The following is a 21192-nucleotide window of genomic DNA, read 5'->3' on the forward strand; positions in this document are numbered from 1 at the left end:
TGTCGGGGTGTGCAAGTTCAGGTGTGGATGTCCATGTGACGGTGTGTGAGTGAGAGAGTCGGGATGTCGGGGTGTGCGAGTCCAGGTGTGGGTGTCAATGTCACGGTGTGTGAGTGAGAGAGTCGGGGTGTCGGGGTGTGCGAGTCCAGGTGTGGGTGTCCATGTCACGGTGTGTCGGAGCGTCAGACAGTCGGCGAGCGTGCCTGAGGCACACCAGTGTCTGTGGCTACCGAAGCCAGGACGTGCAAACCAAACGCTGCTGCGAGGACCACGGGCTGCAGAGAAGGAGAGAGAAGCCGAGGGAGGGAGCCCGGGGGAGGCGGGGAAAGCCGGCTCCTAAGGCAGCGCTGCTGGGCAGCCCCGCGGGACGCGCGTTACAACCTTCCCCGGCTCCCGGAGTTCTCCCCAGGTACAGCAGCGGGCTCGCGAGGCGCCGGCTCACAGTGCAGGCTGCAGACTGGGCCTGGCAAAAATCACACTGATCCATTGCTGCCAGCCTATTCTTGCTTGGGGGGACGTGGCTGCCAACGGGGGGCTGGCGGGGTAAACATCCAATGCGGGTGCCCAGGGCCCTGGCTCCACTCTGCAGATGGCAGGGGCGAGCTGGAGGCTGGAGGGAGCCGTCGGGGAGCTGCTGTCTCGCCAAGGCCGACGACAGGCCTCCCAAAGAAGGTACCATCCGCCTGGGGTTAGGGAGAGAGACCTTTCCATCCCCTTAGCCAGATCCGCCTGGCAGCTGGGGCCTGGCCCTGGGGTCTCCCACTCATCCACCAAACTTCGCTGGGCAGGCAGCAGCCGGCTCGCTAAGTCCCTGCAGGGTCCGGAACCCAGTGACCAAGGGCTTCCTCTTTCTGCTTCCTGCCCGCCCAGCGATCCCAGCCCCCTAACCCTACAAATTAGCGCTCTCGAGCCTTCAGAAAGGAGACAGCCGGGGGACCCTGCTCCCAAACGCCGGCCTGCAGCCAGGCGAGGAATAAGCGCCTTTCCTCCAGCTCTCCCCAGCCTTTGCGCTGCAAGCCCAGGGACCCGCAAATCTGCACCCTGGAGTGTAATGAAGATGCAGCGAGCTACAAGCCCAAACCGGTGCCTCTGGGGAAAGCCTTCGGAGCTCTTTTCTTGGATTTCGCATTTAAGATTAGTACAAATGGTTTCCCCTTCAGAAGGGAATGCGCTGCCTGCTTATGGTTTCGTGTTCAAGCTCCAGCGACTTGTCCCTTCGGCTTTGTGTAGCCAAGGGTGCAAACATCAGCAGACACGCGCCGGGAAGCCTGCTCCCCATAACCCCCCTGGATTATTACTGAGAATCCATCGTGGGGCCCCGCTCACGTGTCAGAAGGAGGGAAGGCTGCCCCCAGATCTGAGCGCCGCTGGGGAAAGCAGCACCAGCTCCCAAGCAAGCCCAGGGACTTGCACCCCTGTGGGAACTATCTCTGTGAGTGAGGACAGCCCTGCACGTCCTCCTCCACAGGGAGCCCTGCTGCCTGACTGCGTGTCTCTCTCCCGGTGCTTTGCCCTGCCAGGCAGGGGGAGACTTCTTGCCCTGCTGGCACTGCCCGGGTGCCTGAAAGGTGACGCCGCTGAGAAAGGCTCGGTCCGTGCCCGGCACATAGCATTCAAATAACTATCGGTCTAGACACGCATAGACCGTGCACCCTGCAAAGCCACTTCAATGCAGCGCGGGTAGAAAGAGATTGTTCCGCCCTTGGAGAGTTAAAGCTACTAGCCTCCCTGCTCGTCCACTTCTACTCCCCCTGCTTTGTCTTTCTAGCTTACACAAAGCCGCCCCCCCCGCACCGAAAGGCCACGAGGGAAAGGGAGGCTGCAGGGAGAAGGGAGCCAGTGGAGAAACTTCCTGGGAAGTTTTTGCAATTCCACAGTTTGAAGGGTGAAACCCCACCCCCACCTCTGTAGGGCCTGGCTTTGCACCGCCCTGTGGGGAGCAATGCAAACCCGCTGCAAGCTCGGGGCTTTGGAAGGTCTGGCCAATATCCACCCACAGCTGTGGAGCCCCACACAGCCCCTGGGACCCCCCCCACACACACACACCTTTTGCCTTCGCCTCCCTTCCCCCCGGGTTTGTGCGAGGAGCTGCCCCGGGGTGGAACGGGCCCTGCGCTGGAAGCAGGAGTTACCCGCCCCGGAGCCGTCTCCTTACCTGCGCGCCCCGCCAGCCCGGGTTTGCTGCCAGCTCTTCCTCCTCCGCTCTCTAACCGCCGCGCGGGGCTCTTTATGGAGATCCATTCACCCAGCGCGTTCCCATCGATCCCGCGGCCGGCCCCTGCCTCGGGGAGGCAGAGCGAGTGAGGCCTCGCCCATTCCCAGCGGCTCTCTCATTAGAATGAAGCGCGCGCTCGCAGCCCCGCGCCGGAGAGCTGGGGACACGCCGGCCAGGGAGCAAGGATGAGCCCCTGGAAATGGGGGAGGGGAGGCCAGCAGAGGCCGGGATGCTGGGTATGGAGGCTACCCCGGGGGGCATTAGCCAGCGGGGACCTGTCCCTCTAGACCTGGGAAGGATTTGGGGTGGGGGGGAGTGTCTGCAGCACAAGGGCCAGCTGGGGAGCAGATTCTCTCCCCAGCTGATAAGCCCCTGTCATGTCCTCATCCTTCGCTGTCCATCTCTCTAGTTTCTTTATACCGCGCCCATCACCGTGGTCGCCCTAACCCGGACTTGCCTCTGCCTTCCCCACACCTGGCTGCTGCTAGCTGCATCCTCCACGTGTCATTGTCCGCTCCCGATCGCTCCGTGTTAAGAAGTGGATAACACACACACACACACACACACCCAGACCCCTCCTGGCGGGCCTTACCCGCGTCCCCAACTACCCCCATGATGTAGTGGGTCTGTCAGTCTGCATCTGGGCTAGGGAGGGAGACCCTCCTTTGCAGCCCCTTTCTCTGCTTCGGGAACCATCTGGCCGGCTCGCCAGCCAGCTCCCCAGGGAGCTCCCCTTCCCTCGCTCTTCACTCTTTGTTTTCCTCCCCGAGCTCCCGCTTCCTGTCCCGTTTTCATCCCAGGCTTTGATTTTTCTCTTTCTCTGTACCCACAGCACGATCTCAGCCTCTCTCTACAAAGCAGCTGGCCAATTCAAGCGGCATACAAAGGAGCTGACTCAATCCCAGAGACCGCGAATGGAGATAAATCCTGGTGCATGGGGGAGAGGGCGAGCCGGAGGAAGGACAGCCCGCAGAAGAACTGCACTGCAAACCGGGGGGCAGGGGGACAACAATCACTAGGCTTCCTACTCCAGATCTGCACAGGCACCGCGATGGGTTCACACCCCTCGTCCCTGTTCCAGGCGCAAAGGCAAAGCAGCTGTTACCCTAGTCCCCTACTTACACAGCGCTCAGTGCCCGCAACCAGAGTTTCTTGCAGGACTTTGAGCGGCCGGCCACAAAGTAAAGGGTCCAAGCAAGATCATTTCCAGGTTCAACTCCGGGGGGGCGGGGTGAGTGGGTGTGGAGGGGGAAGAAGGGGACAGGGATGTGCAGCCTGTATCGTGTGGGAGAGACAAAGCTGTAAAGTGTCTGCCTGGTTGGGACCCCTGTCTGTTTGCACCTGGCTCCCTGATTCCCAGCCTTTGGCCTTTCCCTGCAAAGTCTGGAAAGTGTTGTATCCTGTCGGATTCTCACTAAACGCAGGGATTTGTGGGCCGTGCCTTGTCACCTCGTTTATGTTACGCTTCTTGGCTGCGGTCCCTGCCTTTGGAAATCCACTGGATGCGGCTATAAAGACAAGCCAACGCGGCAGGCCCGTTCGACTAATATTCCCCTTGTCTTTTCTTCCCCTCGCTTCCTGATACAGGCTCTTCTCCCAGCGCCGCGCCCCAAGTATTGCACTGGAAGCCTCTGTTGCTCTCTGTGTGTGGCTTGGGGGCATAGGGGGTCAGGTGAACTCCGCTTTCCCTGCAGACCTAGCCAGACCTGGGTCAGCAAGCGCAGCAGCATCCGCTACCCTGGGCATGCAGCTTCCTCCTAAGTTTTGTGGGAGCGAGATAAAAAGCTGCCTGATTATCTATACAGTAATTGTAAAGTGATCTGAGGAACCTCTAAACCAAGACGGCCGCCTGCAATCCCCTCCAGGCGTCCTGATTCCGCCCACCCTCCTTTACGGCGTCTGCGTTTTGGCGCTGCCGGAGACTTCAGAGCAACAAACCGTTAATTTGGGAACATTCTGCAATAATTCGAAATTCACCTCGCCAGGCACCGACTGCTCACTCTACGGCTCCCTTAATAGATGTCATTTGTATATACGGTGGCACCCTCTTTGAAACACTGGAATCAATTTATATTAATGATCTCTTTATTCACCACGGCAAACTTCTAAATGTTTAATACAGTGCAAACTGGCAATGAAATGCATCAAACTAACAGAAGGAGGTTGGCCCTGGTGCGGAGAGAAGGTGCCTTCTGCTTGAATCTCGAGGACCGTAATTACAGAAAGGGCAAGTAAAGTGGACTCTAATGGAGAGTGAGTTAAAAGGTCACTGTCATCTGAGTTGTTGTTTATACCTTCTCCCCGCTGAGCAAGCCTGTTGATAGCAAAAATTGAAAACCTGACAAAAGCACCCTTTTATGCGTGGAAGTCAAGAGAAGGAAAGCCGTCCAGCTGGGAGTAACACAGCTGAGCCCCTGGGCTGGGGGCTCGCATGCTTCTCGAAGATACATTAGGAAAAGCGATTGAGCCCGTGTGGCTAATGCAGGAGTGATGCCCTCAGAACTCGAATGAGAGCGAGTAATTGATACGGAGTTTAATCAGGAGCAAAATACCAAGCCGAGCTGGAGAGAGATGGACGATGGAAGGAGATGGGGACCCAGATCTGGATGCTGTCTAACCCTCCTAGGAAAGTGACTACAACAGCAGAGCCGGTGTATTCAGTGACATCACCACAACCGAAAAGTCTGTGTGTTCAGTGACATCACTGTATGCCAGAGCTTGGGCTCGGGTCTTTAGGGAACTGGGCGTGACTGATAGGCTTTAAAAACTTTGGGTCAGGCTGATTGGTGAGAGGGGGCCCAAGGCTCTGAGAAAGGGAGGGAAACCTCTGGCAATTTGAAAAGTCTCACATTGCAAGAGAAAGAACAGACTGGATCATCTTTGACACTCCAAATCCAAAGCTCCCTGCCACGGAGCGACGGTTTTGGAAGAGAGAGATTCTCTCGCAGGTGGAATTGGGTGTGTTGTAGGCCCGGGGAGAAAGCCCAGGCTAATAGGAGGCGGTAAGGGGCAGTGGCGTAGTTTGGAAGGTCAGTGGTCGCAGCTACGCTGACAGCTCGGCGTCGCAGCGGAGCCAGAGGGGATCAGCGCGCAGCGCGCTGCCGAACTGCGTTTCGGAACGGGAGAAGTTCATGATTCTTTGTCATTAACTCCCGAGTCCTACTCCCGAGTGTGACACACCAGTTCAACAGGGCGCACGTAACAAACACTTTGGCCCCAAGGAGCCCCCCCGGCAGCACCCAGGGCGCCGGAGACAGGAGCCGTCCGGTTATTTAGCCAGACCGGTAAAGTTAGTCGCCCGGAGCGCTGCTGCGGGGCTCTGCCCCTGGGGAGAGCGCAAAGGGAGCGCATGCAAAGTTTGGTTAACGCGAGGCCGGCTGATAAATCAGGCTGGAAGGAGAAGGCAGGGCCGGGGAAGGGGTAAGCGACGCGCGCAGCCAGCCAAGGACTGTGGACAGCAGCGAATGCGGCTCTCCCAGCGATTCCTTCCGGAGAAGGGGGACGCGGAGCGGCCAGAAGGACCGTAACTGCCCCATCAGCTGCGAAATGGCCCAGCCACAGGAGCTGGAGCAGCGGGGGATACAGCCCCGGCCAGGGCGGGAGTGAACTGGATGCGGGCTGGGGAGAGGGTTTCTACGTGAAAGGGCTGGATTTGAATCCGTGCATAGACGTCGCTTCCCTGCGCCTCGCGGGAGCAGGTGGCAAGTTGTTCGCAGAGAAGCTGACATTTCCAGAGGGAGGAAAACAGCAACCTGCGAGTCAGCCGGTTCTATTTCTGCCGAGGATTGAAGGCGTTATTAAACCGAAGGCAGCCCCGAAGTGAAGACTGGGTGTTGTTCCAGTGAAACCGAGTGTGAAGGAGAGTAACAGTACCAGCGATCTCTCCCCACAGCTCCCAGGAGCAGCGAGGCCGACCAGGGACCGACGGCCTTCACCGCACACAAGGAAACACACGCTTTAAATAAACCCAGAGCAGGACCGACATGACTCGTTTATTGCATCAAGTACAGCAACTCTGGGGCTATCAAGCTGTAAAGCAACAGATTTTAAATAGACTGGAAGAGATTTCAAGGGTCCATCCGTGTGCATCGCCTGTCCAGTATTCTCCTAGAGCCCAGACTAAGAGAGGGGGTGTGTGTGTGTGTGGGGCAGTCTAAAGATCCAGTTCACGCTGAGGTGGGTTCTGGGCACTGGGCTAAGGGGGGACTGGCCTAACTTCATTAAAATGCATCCTGAAAATTATTTGGCAACTCTGGTTCCGGCTTAACAATGAGCTCCCTGATTGGCAAGCTACTTGGCCCTCTGTGTTTATCATTAATTCTGTTACCGAGATGGAACTTTGCAGCAACATCTGTCATTATAATTAAAGCCGCAATGCATTCATCGGATAGCAACGGCATCTCTTTTACAACCTGAAGCCACACAATCTAATAGAGGAGAAAACCCACTGGAGACTAATCAAAGAGATGGACTGTCCATCTGTCCAAGCCTGGCTTTTAGTATTATTTCAAAACTTAGCCAATCCAGGGGAATCTTTGGGGGGAGAGAGGACGAGATGCCAAGAAGAGACGAGCATTTAGGTTTAATAGTAACGTTTTTCTTTAACAAGGTTAGAACCCTCTGCAGTCCTCATTTCAATTAGAGCCACATATTGTTGGACCGGGGATAAGAGGTGATTAAAATCCAAGCCCACATTTGTGAGAGAGTTCCTCGTTGTCCCCCCCCCCCCCCCCACACACACACACACCTCCCCGTGCTTGTTTGTTTAAGTAAAACTATATGTGTGGCACGTTTTTGGCTGCAAAAATAGAATTCGTTTTAAAGAGGACACGTGGCGAGTTAGAGCAGAGCGCCGCCAACTCAGAAGCAAATTAGCAACGTGTGATTTAAAGAAATCTATTGATAAAACACGCACACGCAAACACGCCGAGAAAGCCGAATGTGAAAACCCAAGCAAAGCCCTCCGGATCTGCAGGACTAACAAGCGCCGAGTTGCATTCTCTCAGGAATAGTAACCGTCAGGTCATTAGTCATTTTCGACAAGTTCCAAAGCGATCAGTAAACAGCTTTATCTGAGCACAAGTTAACCTGTCAGGAAGATTTCAAGCGGCTGTTAAGCAACATTTGGGTATATCGCTATTATCCACCCGCCCCCCCCCCCCAGCGCGCTCACACACACACACACACACACACTTTAGCCAGGGTTGCAAAACTCTTCCCTTCTCTGCCGGCAGACAGTGAGCCCTGCGAAGCCTTGCGAGCTTCCCCCTCCAAAGGGCTACAACTCCCCCCTGCCAGCACCGGGCGCCGGATCGCACTTAGCTCCGGATCACCAGACCTTGCTGAAGGCAACAGTTGCATTAACCTTCCTAGGGGCGAGGCCTCAGGGAGCTGCTTTAAGGCTGACTAAAGTGCAGGGAGACGCAGGCGGAACCATTGGCTTCACCGAGGGGAGGGAGAAACCTAACTCCGGCTAGGAGCTAGGCGGAGCGGGGACAGCCTCGGAGCTGGGGGTGTGGGAGCAAGAGGAGAGCTGCAGGCAGCGGATTTATACCCAGTTCTTTATACTCCACGGCCTCCGGAACTGGGGGGCCCTGTTAGCTGCTGGCGAGGGGGGCGATCCCCTCTGCCCGGGGCTGCGGCTCGTGGCTTCTGCCAGGGCGCAGGGGTACCGTGCGTGGCGCTGCTGAGACGCTCCGGGGTAGAGGCGCTGGGAGCTGTCCGCCGGCCGCCGGTGCTGAAACCTGCCCGGACCCAGGACTCAGGTAGCCGCCAGGGGCGCCCCCGAGCCCCGGGGGCTCCTGGGTGGGGAGCGAGCGGAGGGCAAGCCGAGGTCAGCGCGCAGCTGGCCCCGCCAGCCGGGCCGGCCTTCGGAAAGTTGGGCGAGCCCGTGTGGCCACCCGCGGGCTGCACCGGGCGTTTGCAGCGGCCCTGCCGGCAAAGAGGGGCCAGCTCGGGAGGGGGCCGGCGCCTCTCCCAGGGCGCAGGAGCAGCTCAGGCTGGCCCGGCAGGCGGAGCGCTCGCCCGGGAGACAGGGCTTATCTCCGGCAACATCTGCCGCGGGATGGGGCGGGGGGACAGCGGGGGAAGGAGGCAGCGCTGGCTACGAAAGGGGTCGAGCTGCCAAGGGAGCGCGGAGTTGGGTGGGCGGGCACCGGGGCTGGCTGCTCCCGGCGCACCGCCCTACGGAGCGGCCCCTTTCGCCAGCCGATCCCGGAGCCGCCGGGGGAAGGCGAGGGAGCGCCCGCTGCCCCCGGTACTGCGGCAGGGGCTGGACGGGAAGGGAAGCCAGGGACAAGGCGCCGGCTGCTGGCCCCGCTCCCCTCCCTCGCAATCCCACCCAGGTCGGCTCACTTACCTGCCTGTGACATGGGGGAGAGGTCCCTCGGCCGGGCCGGATGGTCCTTGATCTCCGCCCTGGGGGGACACGTTCTCCGGCCGATCCACACCCCCCCCGCGCCGGCGGCTCCCACACTCCAGACGGCAAATTTCAAACAGACAAATCCCAGGGCTGGACTCGGCCTGAGAACAGAGAAGGCTGCAGCTCCTCACTGCGTCAAGCAAGGAACCTCCAAGATCCAGGAAATGCAACGGGATTCATGCCAGGCGAGCCTCGGTTGAAAGCGCTGGGCTCCGCTGTTGGGGGGTTTTATTTAAATCTATTCCAAAGGGGTCTGGGGCTGGAGAGGGGCCATCCAGCAGCGGCGATGCCCCGCGCCTAGGTAATAACACATTCTTGCCGAGCGTGATCAAAGGTTTAATGTAGGAGTCCGAGTGGGGGGAGGGGCTGGGAGCGGGGCGGGGGCTGGGGGGGGGGAAGGGGGTGTGTAACTTCAGCACAAGGCGCGGGTTGATCCAATGGAGCGTTAGGTTAAGTTGAAGCATCAACGCTTCTTATCAGATTGTTTGGCCAAGACTGTCTATAAATGGGAAGGGAGGGAAGAGCTCCCCGCTGGCAAAGCCCCCTACCCCAGTCCCCAGCCCTAAACTTCTAGGGCCCAGGGAGAGGCTGGCAGGCAGGTTGGGTTTGGATTCCTCCCGAGGCCTTACCTTGCATCTCGCTCGCTCGCTGTCGTAAATATCCCACTTTCGGAGGGAGGGAGATTAACATCGGGCCGGGCTTGGGAGAGGCGCAGACGCGGTCCTCAGGCTCTGGGCTCCCTGCAAACTTTCCGGGTAACTTTTTCGGGCCGCTGTTTCCTTTCCGCTCTCAACCTGGCTAGGCTCGCTAGCCGGCCGGTTCCGGGGTAATTAGCGATGCACCCCACTCCTCCGGCCGGCGCAGTCTGGAAGAGATGCGAGGCTGAAGCAGCTGTCCGTTAATTGTCCTGGAGAGAAGGGGATGAGCCGGAGGGAGAGGAAAGGGATCACCAGCCTCACGCCGCTGGGGATTCGCCGGGGGCGCGGCGCTGGGGGTGGATCTGGCCCGGCAAAGCGTGGGCTGGGTGTTAGGAAGGGGCAGCCGTGGCTAGGTAAGTCTAGAGCCTTGCGCTAGCAGGGCTGGGAGCGGCCCCTCTCCGGAGTCCCAGCGCCATCCCGGGTCCCTCCAGAGAACTCTCCTTGGAAACGCGCTGCTGGCATAACCCAGCCCCGGCGGGGGGATGCTCTGCGGGGCTGGGCTCTCCCGTCCCCAGCGTGCGGGCGGAAGTTTCGCCGCACACGGAGCCGGGGGAGTAAGTGACACGGCAGGGATGTTGCCCAGCCCGCTGCAAAGCCCGGAGGGACCCGCGTAGCCCACAGCAAGCCCGGGGCGGGGGGTGACTTGTCCCCGCGCTGGATTGGAGGCTAGCGCGGCTGGCAATGCTCTGCTTGGGAAAGGGAAGAGCTGGGATGCCCGGGGACGGGCCAAGAGGTGGAGCAGTAACAGGGTGCTTGATCCCCAGCCCCCGTGTCTCTAGTAACTCCTAGGGCGGGGGAGGGGTGGGGAGGTAAGCACATCTCCCCACCCCAGGTGAGGATGGAGTTTCTTGTTAAACCGCAAATCCCATCAGGCCCTCTCACCCCAGGAGGGGAAAATCCCGAGCAGCTTTGACTGCAGCACCTGCTGCTCCCCCCGGGAGCCCCCTCCCTTTCACTGCCTGCTTCTGTCCCACGCGCTTCACCCCGTGTTGGGCACCGAGAGCAGCTTTTCCAGCTCGGGGCAGATCGCTGCTGATGAAGCTCTTGGCCTCTCCCAGCGCTCCCTGCTTTCTGTCTCCCCCCCCTCCTGCGCCGCCGCCCCCCAAGGAAATCCAAGGCGAATGGGCCCCCTTCCCTCTTCTCCGTGTGGTGAAGTGACAAGGGGCCTCTTTAACAACCAATGGCCGAAATAAAGCCGGGATTAGCCAAGATCCCAAGAATAATTCACCCCAGCGCCGCGGATCAGACACGTTCCTCGAGACTTACTTGTGGTGAGAAACAAATAAATCGATACACCTTTAGCTGAGAGAAAATGCATCTCCCATTGAAAGGGGCTCTTGGCTTGTCTAGGAGTAAAAGAGCAGCTTTCCCCTCCATTACTCCTCTCATTTCTGGAAATTAATGAGCTGGAGAACTTGTGTCTATCGCAGAGGGGCTTCCAAACACATCAGAAACGCTCAACGCATTTGCCACACAAGGCTTTGAGTCAGGCATGCTGCAGCATTGGCCCTGGCCGCCTGGAAGGGTGCGGGGTGCAAAGAGGTAGGCGAGATAGTGAAGAGCTGGGCGTTTCTTTCTTTCGGCTCAATAATAATAATAATAATACAGCCAAGAAATGAAGCAAAATGTAATAAAGCTGGGAGACAGCCTGGGAACAAGCGAGAGGGTGGCGCTTCTCCAAATGACAGCTGGCAACCTGGCTTTTCACTTAGTCAAGTTAAAAAACACAGGCTTCTAAAAGCAGCATCCAAACAAAGGGAAGCAAATGAAATGGACTGTCCAGGTTCTCAACTGATTTACCATCGTGGGTGCCGTGTGGCTCACAATGTGTTATGGGGGCCACATCCAATACTACCTGTAGAGCCCTGAAGATGTCACACGGGCCACAGCTCTGTGCTGATTGGGTCACAAGTGGCCCACAGGCCACAGGTTGAGAACCATTGGTCCAGCAAGATGCACCCTGCGCTATTCTACTTGAGAGGACGTCTCTGCTCCGGGGCCCTGGCTTGACCTTCTGGCCCTCTTGGAAGCCTTCTCCTTGTATTGTTATTTGAAATCGTTGGGCTTTGGTGTTTCTTCTGTCTAATTCATGTGTTCCTGAAACTAGGAGAGGAATATCATTAATTATTACTGTTTGTATTGCAGCAGCACCTGCAGGGCCAGGGGCCTTCTGGGCTGAGCATTGTACAGAGCTACCTTTGTACAGAGCATTGTACAGAGCTGCCTTTATATGCCCCTTTTCAGTTCCAAGCATTTTACAGAGCTATAATTACCACCCTTTTGGTGGGGGTGGGGGAGGACGACAGAGGTTAAGTGACTTGTCCAAGGTCTCATGGCATGTCAATGGTAGAGACAAGAGTAGAACTCCGCTCATACCCATGGGATCATGCTGCCTAACACTGTTCATCCAGAGGCCTGAAAGTAATTTACAAATCGGTTGGCCCCACCATTAATCTGCTAGCCTCATTTTACAGAGGGAAGAAAACAAGGCCCAGAGGAGTTCAGGGTTCTTCCTTTTCCCCAGTTAAGCCAATAGAAACCCCCCAGTCAACTCAATGGGTGATGGATCCAGCCCCTAAGTAACTTGCCCATAACCTTTCTTCCAGGCAACATAAGCAGGTGAGCTATTTTGGGCCTTTTGCTTGGATCCATAGATCTCTGAAGCATTCGATAAATGCCTTGGTCAGGGACTGGGTAGCGGGGGGAGAAGAGAGTTAAACAAAGTAGAGTGAAACCTGTTAATAGTGGCTGTCATTGGGATTCCCCCTGGACTGGCCATCAAAAGATGGCCACACAAGCCACTGTTCACCACCTAACCTTTCTGAGTCAAGTTCACGACTCAGTCTTTAAGGCATTCCAGGTTTCTGTGTGCACACTGGTGGAATAGAAGACTGGGGGATAGAAGACTGGGTGGGGAAGGGGGAACAGAAAAGGGTAGATGGAGATGTGGATCCCTGCATTCTGGGCTCTATGTTCTAAGGAAGCACACACATACCCATGCGGTTTTTAGCCGGCCAGTTTAGCACTCTCCTGTGCCTCTCTTGCTTTGCCTGCTCTTAAACAGAGAGGTCTGTGGCTCCAGGCCTCCTTTGAGTCAGATCCTACCTCTGGATACAGTATTATGTGAATTATGTGTAGTAATGTTTTCACTGCACCATGCACACTCCCCCATTCAGCACTTTTTCTCTGGCATCTTCCTCTGTTGGTCTCCCCTTCTCACTGTGATATAGTGTCAGCTAATCAAAGCCTAGTTTGGTACAGCAGCTTCCTTGCCAGCAGCATTAGTGGGTGGCATAACACACCAGTGCTGCTTCTGGGACTACTCAGGTGAGTAAGGGAAGGCAGGATCAGGCCCTTAAAATGGGAGATCCGTGAAACCCCACAGGAGGCTGCCCCTGGGAGGTGACTGTAAGCACAAGTATTGCTCTATTGCTATGCTGGAGATCAACAGGCTGCAAGGCCCATCTTTTCTCTCGGCCCTAAGAAGAAGTAGGTGGGCTGGGGAGTTTCAACCAAGGTCAGTGTTTATCATCCACCCTATTTATCCCTGGGGTCAGTTTGTTAGGGGTGGAATTTTCAAGAGGTCAGGTTTGTACCTCGCTCCCATTTGCTTTCAAGGTTTTATTCCCCTTTAGGCATTTTTGAAAAACCCATCCCATGTTCCCCTAGATAAATGAAAACATTTTACAAGGACATCATTTGTAAGTGCTGCTAGGGTGGCAGGTGTAGGGACAGGGCCTATTGGTAGAACAACATCGTTACAAACCAAGATAAATGAAGGGGGGAAAAAATAGGGACTTCTGAATAAGCTGCTCCAAATGCATTCATCCACCAGGAACTGACTACTGTGCAGCCTCGAGCCCTGTCTTTAGTAAGATCTAAATCAGACATTGATATTATTATTAAAGACAGGAAGTAAAATAAGATATAGTCTGGTTCAGATGACTGATCTATTTACACTCATGGAGGGGAGGAGAGGATGGTACAATGAAGATATCAGGGGTCAGAAAAAGCTGGATACACTGTTGCCACAGCAGGTTCTAAAGAGTCCTAACCTAATTTATCAAGCAATAACCAATAGAAAGTGATTAATAAAACATTTTCTGTTTCAGCTGATTATTTGCAGGTGGAGTAGCACTGAGAGAGCTATTTGTCACACCTCTCATGCTGTCCTCTGCACATCAATTGGTCCACGTGAGACTGGATAAAGTAATTGGCAAAAGATGTACATGATGAACAGTGGCTAGTCAGCGGCTTGTTTAACTGTGCAAAGTGGGTTGGATAATAAATTGGGTAGAATAATACAATTGATCTGTAATGTGACCTTGGGCACCTCTCTGTGCTTCTGTTTCTTTTCCCATCCTTTGTTTGTCTTGGCTGTTTAGATTGTAAGCTCTTCAGGGCAGAGACTGTCTATTACCCTGTGGTTATGCTGCACCTAACACAGTGGCCCCTCCCAGCCCCCGATCCAGATTAGCTGGGATCAAGGCACTACCATGATAATAAAACAACCTCTGTGCTCAAAGAAAAATTAAAATAGTTAAAAGTTGACATAGACAAGACTAAAAAGGGGACATTTGTATTTCTTACATCTTATACTCTCAAACTGGAACTAACCTAGTCTGGCTACCAATGTAAACCAGCAGAATAGCTGCACACCTTGAAGTTGGGTGAACCTCACACTCCATTACAGAAGAGTTTTCCCCCAGAAGCAAATGCTTCAAGTAATTTAAAATAATAAATGTAAAAAGGCAGCACGAGTGGGACCCATTACAATAGCAAACCATTATAGGGTCCCAGCAGAGGAAAGTCAAATTGGCCTTGATGCAGATTTTAGTTTCAAGAGGCTAATGCATATAACTACTGATTGTGTGGGTGTGTGTGTGTGTACATATAATAAAATATCTTGACAATGTGCTTTCAATAAAAAATGGAAAACGTGGCTTGTGACATAATAGTCTAAACCAGCTCCAGAGCAAATAAAAATACAGTGGGCTAGATCCTCAGCTGTTGTAAATTGACAGACTTCCAGTGATGGACGCGGATGGAGTTGTGTCTATTTACACCAGCTGAAGATCTGGCCTTGCATCTTGAATCTCCACCAGTCACTTCCTTCTAAGAAAAACTGGGAATAGAAACACGCTTTTCAGTGGAAAGAGTGAATGAGCAACACACCAAAAAGAGGAGGGGAGTTACGCAACATCAGAAAGATGGGTTTTCCCTCCCAAACGTTAGAGATGTGTGTGTGTGAGAGAGAGAGAGAGAGAGAGAGAGAGAGTTTTAGGCTCTATCTTAAAATCATCAGCTTAATTGGAAAACAAAAGATGACATTTTACAGGCTTTTAGTCTAAGTGGACTAGAGCCCTACTGTATTTTTAAAATGTTCCAAAAAGAGCCACTCTCTCTGCTGGGGGAAAGAATTACCATGTTTGCACAAAGACTATATTTCAGAAAGCTGTATTGCAAGATGCTCAGTCTTTGTGATGATAAATATTTCCGCACATCATTACTCCAATTTTTCAGTGTGCTAATATCGCACCATGGCAAATCACATCTGCTGGAAACTTGGCAGCCTGGATGCATTTGTATAGATTATAATTGGTTTTGATTTTATTTTCCATTGTGTCTTCAAAAACTTTTTTAAAAGTCAGTTTGGTGCTAGTGAAAGAGGCCAGGTGTGGCAACTGAGCCTCTCTGTTTAAGCACACCATGGGCAAAGACAGGGAATGCTTTAGCACACTGGCCTGCCAATGTGCCCAACCATGACCTGGAAGGATGGTTAGAGGATGATTCAGTCTACAGATATAGCTACACTTAAAATCGTACAGTGGAACAGCTACAGCATTGTAGCACTTCAGTATAGACACTCAGCCATTGGAGTGGGCCTCCCATCTGTAGTCCATCTACCTTCCTGAGAGGCAGGTCAATGGAAGACTTCATCCATCAACCTTGCACTGTCTACACCAGGGGTTAGGCTGGCATAGCTGTGTCTCTCAGAGGGTGTGGATTTTTCACACCCCATGAGAGATGTAGCTCTGCAGATATACATTTTCAGTGTAGACCAGCCCTAGGCCCATTCTCTTGGTCTGATAGCAGAGGTCTGGTCTATACCGAAAACTTACATCAACCTAGCTGTGTCACTAAGGGGTGTGAAAAATCCACACCCCTGAGAAACAGGTAAGCCAACTTAAGACCCAGCGTGAACAGCACTAGGTTGACCGAAGAATTCTTCGGTCGATCTAGCTACAACCTCTTGGAGAGGTGGATTTAGTTCATCCCAGAAGAACCCCTTTCGTCATGCTCCAGTGTCTATGCTACAGCTGTGCTGCTCTAGTGTAGACATCCTGAGACTGCCAGCAAGAGCGGCTCAGCGCTGGTCTACATGGGGCATAGCTACATCTCTCAGGGGTGTGAAAAAGCCACACCCTGGAGAGACGGATCTGTGCCGACCTGGCCTCAGTGTAGGAAGAATTCTTCTTTCAACCTAGCGCTGACAAGAGGCGGAAGCTAGGTCAATGGGATACTACAGAGATGGAAGAACCCCTCCCATTGGGTGAGGTGGTGTCTACTCTGAAGCACTAAAGTATCCAGTTGTATGGACACTGGTTCACTAGAAATTGGATTGAAACTACTAAACGTACTGCACCTAGGGCACTGAGCAGCCAGATGGTAAAAACTGTCCGTAACTACCAACCCAGGTTCTAGAGGTGGAAGACTCTTACCAGTGCCCTGAGCTAGCCCATTCCCCTCCCTTCCATTGTTTGTAATTCACTCTGAAGTTTGGAAATAAAATGTCAAAGGCTTGATTTGGTTTGTTCAGTTGGAAGGTGCCGAGTGCCATCGGGCCCAAGCCAACATGGCACTGTTGCCTTACTTCAGATTTTGGCAAAAGAGTTGTCCATTATGTCATCTCCACTGTCAGAATTGTTCTGGGGGGATTTATCCCATACCCATTGAAATCAATGCTACAGCTTCCATTGGTTTCAGGGGACATTTTATGAGGCCCGAGGGTGGGAGTGTGTTAGCTGATAAACCCACTACTGCTCTACAATGGCAAAGAACTGTGATCATATACAACAGGAACCACACTTTCAAATTTGGGGTTTTTTCTAAAATTTTGAGTAACAGAATAATGAATTAAAAAAAGATTTGAGAGTCTAGGGCACACAAGAGTTACATAATGCATTACATTATGGGCCTAAACATGTTAATATTACAGACAGTATAGAACCCTCCACCTGAGGACCATCAAACAAGTAGCTGAGTGAATAATTCAATCAATGAATTTTACCTTTTCTCCTGTTTGAAAATTATCTGTGAAGAGAATGCAAAGTTCTTGAATGTATTTGTTGCTCAGAATTATTCACAAATTCCTTCAGTGAATAATTTTGGTTCGCCAAACCTCTCAAACTGTGAATGTTACAAGCAACAGTTCAATTCAAAATGTGTTCTGTAGCTAATCATCATGGCACAAATTTCAAATTGTCTATTTGGATGCAATGTTAACAAACCAGCCTGGTAACTTGTGATGGACTGCAAATCAACCAATCAGGAAACAGGAATAATATCAGGGCCCCATTTGACAGCTGGGGAAACTGAGGCATGGTGAGATTTAAGTCCGACATTTTCAAAAGTGGCCACTGATTTTGGGTGCCCGGTCTGAGACACCTAGGACCTGTTTGTCTGAGGTGTTGAGGACATACTGCTGAGTACCTATAACTTGTCCTGAGCTCCACCTCTGAAAATTAGACCCCAGGGGTCTCAAATTGGGGACACAAACATGGAGGCTCCCAAATGTTGTGGCCACTTTTGAAAGTTTAGTCCTAGATGTCCTGCAGCAACCCAGTGTCACCAATGGGATCCCCTGTCCTGTGCTTTCACCATAAAACCCGGACTGTGTTGCATAATAAAGTCCCTTTGCTATTCAGTTGTCACCCATTGTAGCAGGCAGAATCCTGGCTGGAAGACTGCCAGACAAGAACCACATTCTTTGTGGAAAGGGCTTTTTTATTTACACAGCATCAAATCATAAATTTCTTAGGAGCTCAGATTCCCCCCTTCCCAAACCTTAGAACAAATAATCAAAATATCAGCCTACGGGGCTCTCAGGGCTTTAAAAGAAAGCAGGTAAAGCCGTTACCCTCACTTTGCATAGTAAAAACGATATGCATAAAGCTGCATAGAACAATCCTGCAAAGCTCAAAGGAAACAAATAGGTGACTTACACCATGAATTTCAATGGGCCTTTGTGCAGTCAGAATAATAGCCAGTAAGACAGTGAAGTATTGCATAGAAAGATACTGAGCAGTTACACACACACCCCCTTACTAATACAGTGTAATATTGTGCAATATTGTGTAGAAAGATTGCACAGAAGTTATATAGTGGTAGCTGGAGCCATCCTGTGAGATAAGGCTCTCTTCATGGAGTTGGCTTGGGCATGTTCTTGTAATAATTATTTGTTTAAAAAAGGAGGAATTACCCTATAACTTCCCATGAAAGTTGGCTTTGCCATCTCTTTATCCAGGATGTTTAGCTCAGACACAGCATGTGGTTTGCAGTCAATTTCTTGCTCTCTACCCAATTTTTCAGCTGGGTTGGCTAACGCACAAGGCGGTCCCATGACTTGCCTGAGGCCAAACAATGAGTCAGTAGCTCAGCTGGGATTAGAACTTGGGCCTTGAGTGAATACTGTAACCAAGTTTCTTATTGGTCCTAATAGCTGCCTTCCTATTGCAGACATGGCTACAAAACCAGGAAAAAAAACAATCTTTCTTCAGGTTCTTTTAGATAATGGTCACAGCTTAAAGGATAAATGCAACCAATTGGCCATCACTGCCTTCTCAGGAGACAGGGCCTAAGGTATTTACTGACACCCTGCCATATACACACTTTCCAATCCCTAGTCCCACACGCTCAGTCTCACACAGACCCTCATTTCTTCCTATACCCAGTTCTAAATAAATCCACAACTACACCTGGTACCCTGTCCCACCTTACGTCTACATGGTGCTGACCTCCAGCATAGGATCACATTTCCCACCAACAACCACCTGCCCCTAAAGTCTTGTCCCCCAAGCAGCCTCAAACTGAGACAAACATTGACTGCTCCTACAAAGCCTTTCTCCAGTGACAACCTCCATATGGCCTCCCACACATTCCTGCTTCCAGAGCTATACCCCACACTACTACAACCCTCAAATCCCCCTTAAACATGCACTCTCCCTCCTCCCACCCACCCAGTTACACTATCATACTCTAGTTAAGAATATCAGCTCATAGCAAGTTGTTACAAGGAAGACAGTTTGCATACAGTACAAGAGAGGCACTACAGAATAGACGAGGATAGACAGACTATAGGATACAAGCAACTGGCTCCTTTGGGGAAATTCTGCAATGCAAATTCAAGCTCTTCTCTGCAGTTTCACCACCTTGTCTTGGCTTCTCTGTGTATTTTCATAAAAGTCTAATGTGAAATGGAAAGATTTGTGAACAGTCAACGTCAGCCTTAAATGTCACCTCCAAGGATACGGCTGGAGGACAAGTGTCGTTCTGACAGTGAGGGATGAATCCTAACCTCCCGAGTATTTGTTGTCTGTCATGTTAACCTGGCTGGTAGAATGGAAGTCAGGCAGTCCTAGAAAGAACTATGCATGCTCAGTGTACCAGGGTGGCTGGCGTTTTCCAGAGACTATTGTTTGGAGAATATCTGCTTTACTAAAAGCTTCATAGTAAAAGAGTGTGAGCGCGCTAAATAATTATCTGTCTCTCCCCCCCACCACCATTTTCTGAGCAAGTCTAAGCATCGATTGGGCCTGATGAAAACTGGCCCCAAATCTGCATCAATAGCTTCTGACAAGACCACTTATCTCCTCCCTGGACTTGAATGACCTGAATGTATGGGCTACCTGTGCCGGTAACTGTTCTAGTTAATGTGTGCGGTCCAAAATGGAGCATATTCTCAAGAAATCATTTGTAGAAGCGTGGCAGGTGGTGATAACACTTTCAACTTGGGCGCCTTCACAGGACAGCCAAATCCTGCATTCCTATGCCAAATGGGCAGCTTGGTGGAAAACACCTCTTGCTTATGCCAAGGTAGCATTTGAATGTCCAGTTCAGGAACCGGAGTTTGAAAATTACCTTCCCCATATGCAGGTCTCAGTTCCTCCCCCTGGCCTTTGTCAGTCAGCAATGCTATAGCTTTCCTGACTGATGCAGCAGACAGCATGGCAGACCCTATCACCATCCCAAACCTTCAGCTGAATAAATTGCCCAGCCCTGGGAGACTGGAGTGAGAGGAGGGTAAGCGCGGATGCTTGAGAGGTATGACAAAACAAGCGTTAACACAGAAGGGAGGTCCCAGTAGGAGGCAGTACCCATCAACACCTAACAGGGGAATGTTCAGAGGTTTCCTCTCTCCCCTGGCTCACCGTTACCCAGCTCTTCTTTAGGGAGCGCTACACAACCTTGAATTCCAACCTGTATCAGCGTCAGTCTAATCACGGTTACGGAATGGAATGCCTGTTGGCAAGGTTAGACAATCATCTCACCCTATCCATGCTACAAGGAGACTCTATAAAGCTCAGAAATACCACCCAGTGCTGAAGATGCATTTTAACAGCTGAATTAAAGGAAAGAATGGAATTAGTTAACATGTTAGTGCTTCTTGTATAGCAGAGGGGCTTTTGACATTGGCAATTGGCAAGCACTGTCAAAGGCATACAGAGAGAGAGACTTGTTACCATCGTAAAGACTTAAGACACTGGCAGGGAAGCCGGAGGGAGGGGAATAGCAGAGACACTGGCCCCATGCAGGTTTGGGGCAAAACTGCGTGCAAGGCTGGATGGCAGGTATAGCAGTGCGGTAGGCTGGGGTGGAGTGGGGGTTATAGCAGGTGTTGGAATGGACCTTATCAGCATCTATCCTAGGTGCCTTCCTCTCAGTCCCTAGGAATTTCATTATCTTCAGGTAGAGTCAAGACCTTTCAGGAAAATAGATACCAGACATGGAGGGTTAGTATTCTTTTTAAAATACATTGGGGGGTGGGGGCTAAAAGCATCCCACCCTTTGCTTTACCAATAGGTCTGTGAACTATTCCCTCTGAACCCATTCCCACTGAGCCCACCCAGATCAGCCCAACTCTACAAACCTGCCACAGACCTGAGTTGATGCTGTTGGCACAGCCTTGCAAAAGCTGGAGCTGGACAAGATCTGCTAGGTCATTGGCTCCCTCTCCCTGCAGGATTGTCCCTTATGAGACTTTTCTAGTATCTAGACCAGTGTAGAGTTAAAAGCCCCAAGCAAAGGGCTTTAACACTGCTTCTCTGGGGTGATGTAACAGGGTCAGCATCCACCTCTCACCTGTCTCCCCTTTTCTCTGGCAGATATACCTGCAATCACAGTCTTTTTCAGTTGTGGCATCCACCTCTCACAGGCAGCCCCCTTTGTCAGTTGTGAGCCTGCTTTTGGTTTTAGTTTTGATACCAGGGTGGCACCCACCTCTCACAAACACCCCTCCCCCTGGTTGATGGTTCTTTTGGTGGGTCTTCAGCGACTCAGTCCCCTGGCCAAGCCACATACCCTGTCCCCCCTTCCAGGGTATACAGTCCAAGTTCTTATCTCATCCATGATATGGGGCTGTAGCTCTAAGATTTCTTCCAGAGGCACTGCCTTCTTCAACCACCCAGATAGGGCCCATCTCAGTACCTGCAGCTCATGGTGTTTCAGCAGGCCTGCCTGGGCTCAGTCTTCAGCCAGACCAACGTGACCCATCTCAGAACCCTCACTGGCCTGGCCAGGTTCTATACTTAGTCGCCCTGGGCTTCTGCTGCTCTTCCCACCAGCCAGACACCCAGTTT

The 21192-nt window shown here is 52.4% G+C and overlaps 1 protein-coding gene across 10 annotated transcripts in view; it reads right to left on the reverse strand.

Moving 5' to 3' along the window:
- Positions 1 to 21192, reverse strand: part of ELFN1 (extracellular leucine rich repeat and fibronectin type III domain containing 1) — a 237791-nt gene that overhangs the window by 166019 nt on the left and 50580 nt on the right. For 4 of the 10 annotated variants that reach the window (XR_012161103.1, XM_073362003.1, XM_073362008.1 and 1 more), the window contains exon 1: positions 8574 to 8976. The gene's annotated coding sequence lies outside the window, so the exon portion shown is untranslated. Of the gene's footprint in view, positions 1 to 2155; positions 2512 to 2807; positions 3473 to 7887; positions 7965 to 8573; positions 8977 to 9265; positions 9743 to 21192 lie in introns of those variants that run through there. The other 6 variants (XM_073362013.1, XM_073362007.1, XM_073362006.1 and 3 more) reach the window with 5 other exon arrangements.

The sequence above is a fragment of the Lepidochelys kempii genome, chromosome 10, assembly GCF_965140265.1.
Source record: "Lepidochelys kempii isolate rLepKem1 chromosome 10, rLepKem1.hap2, whole genome shotgun sequence".
Classification (NCBI taxonomy): Eukaryota; Metazoa; Chordata; order Testudines; family Cheloniidae; genus Lepidochelys; species Lepidochelys kempii.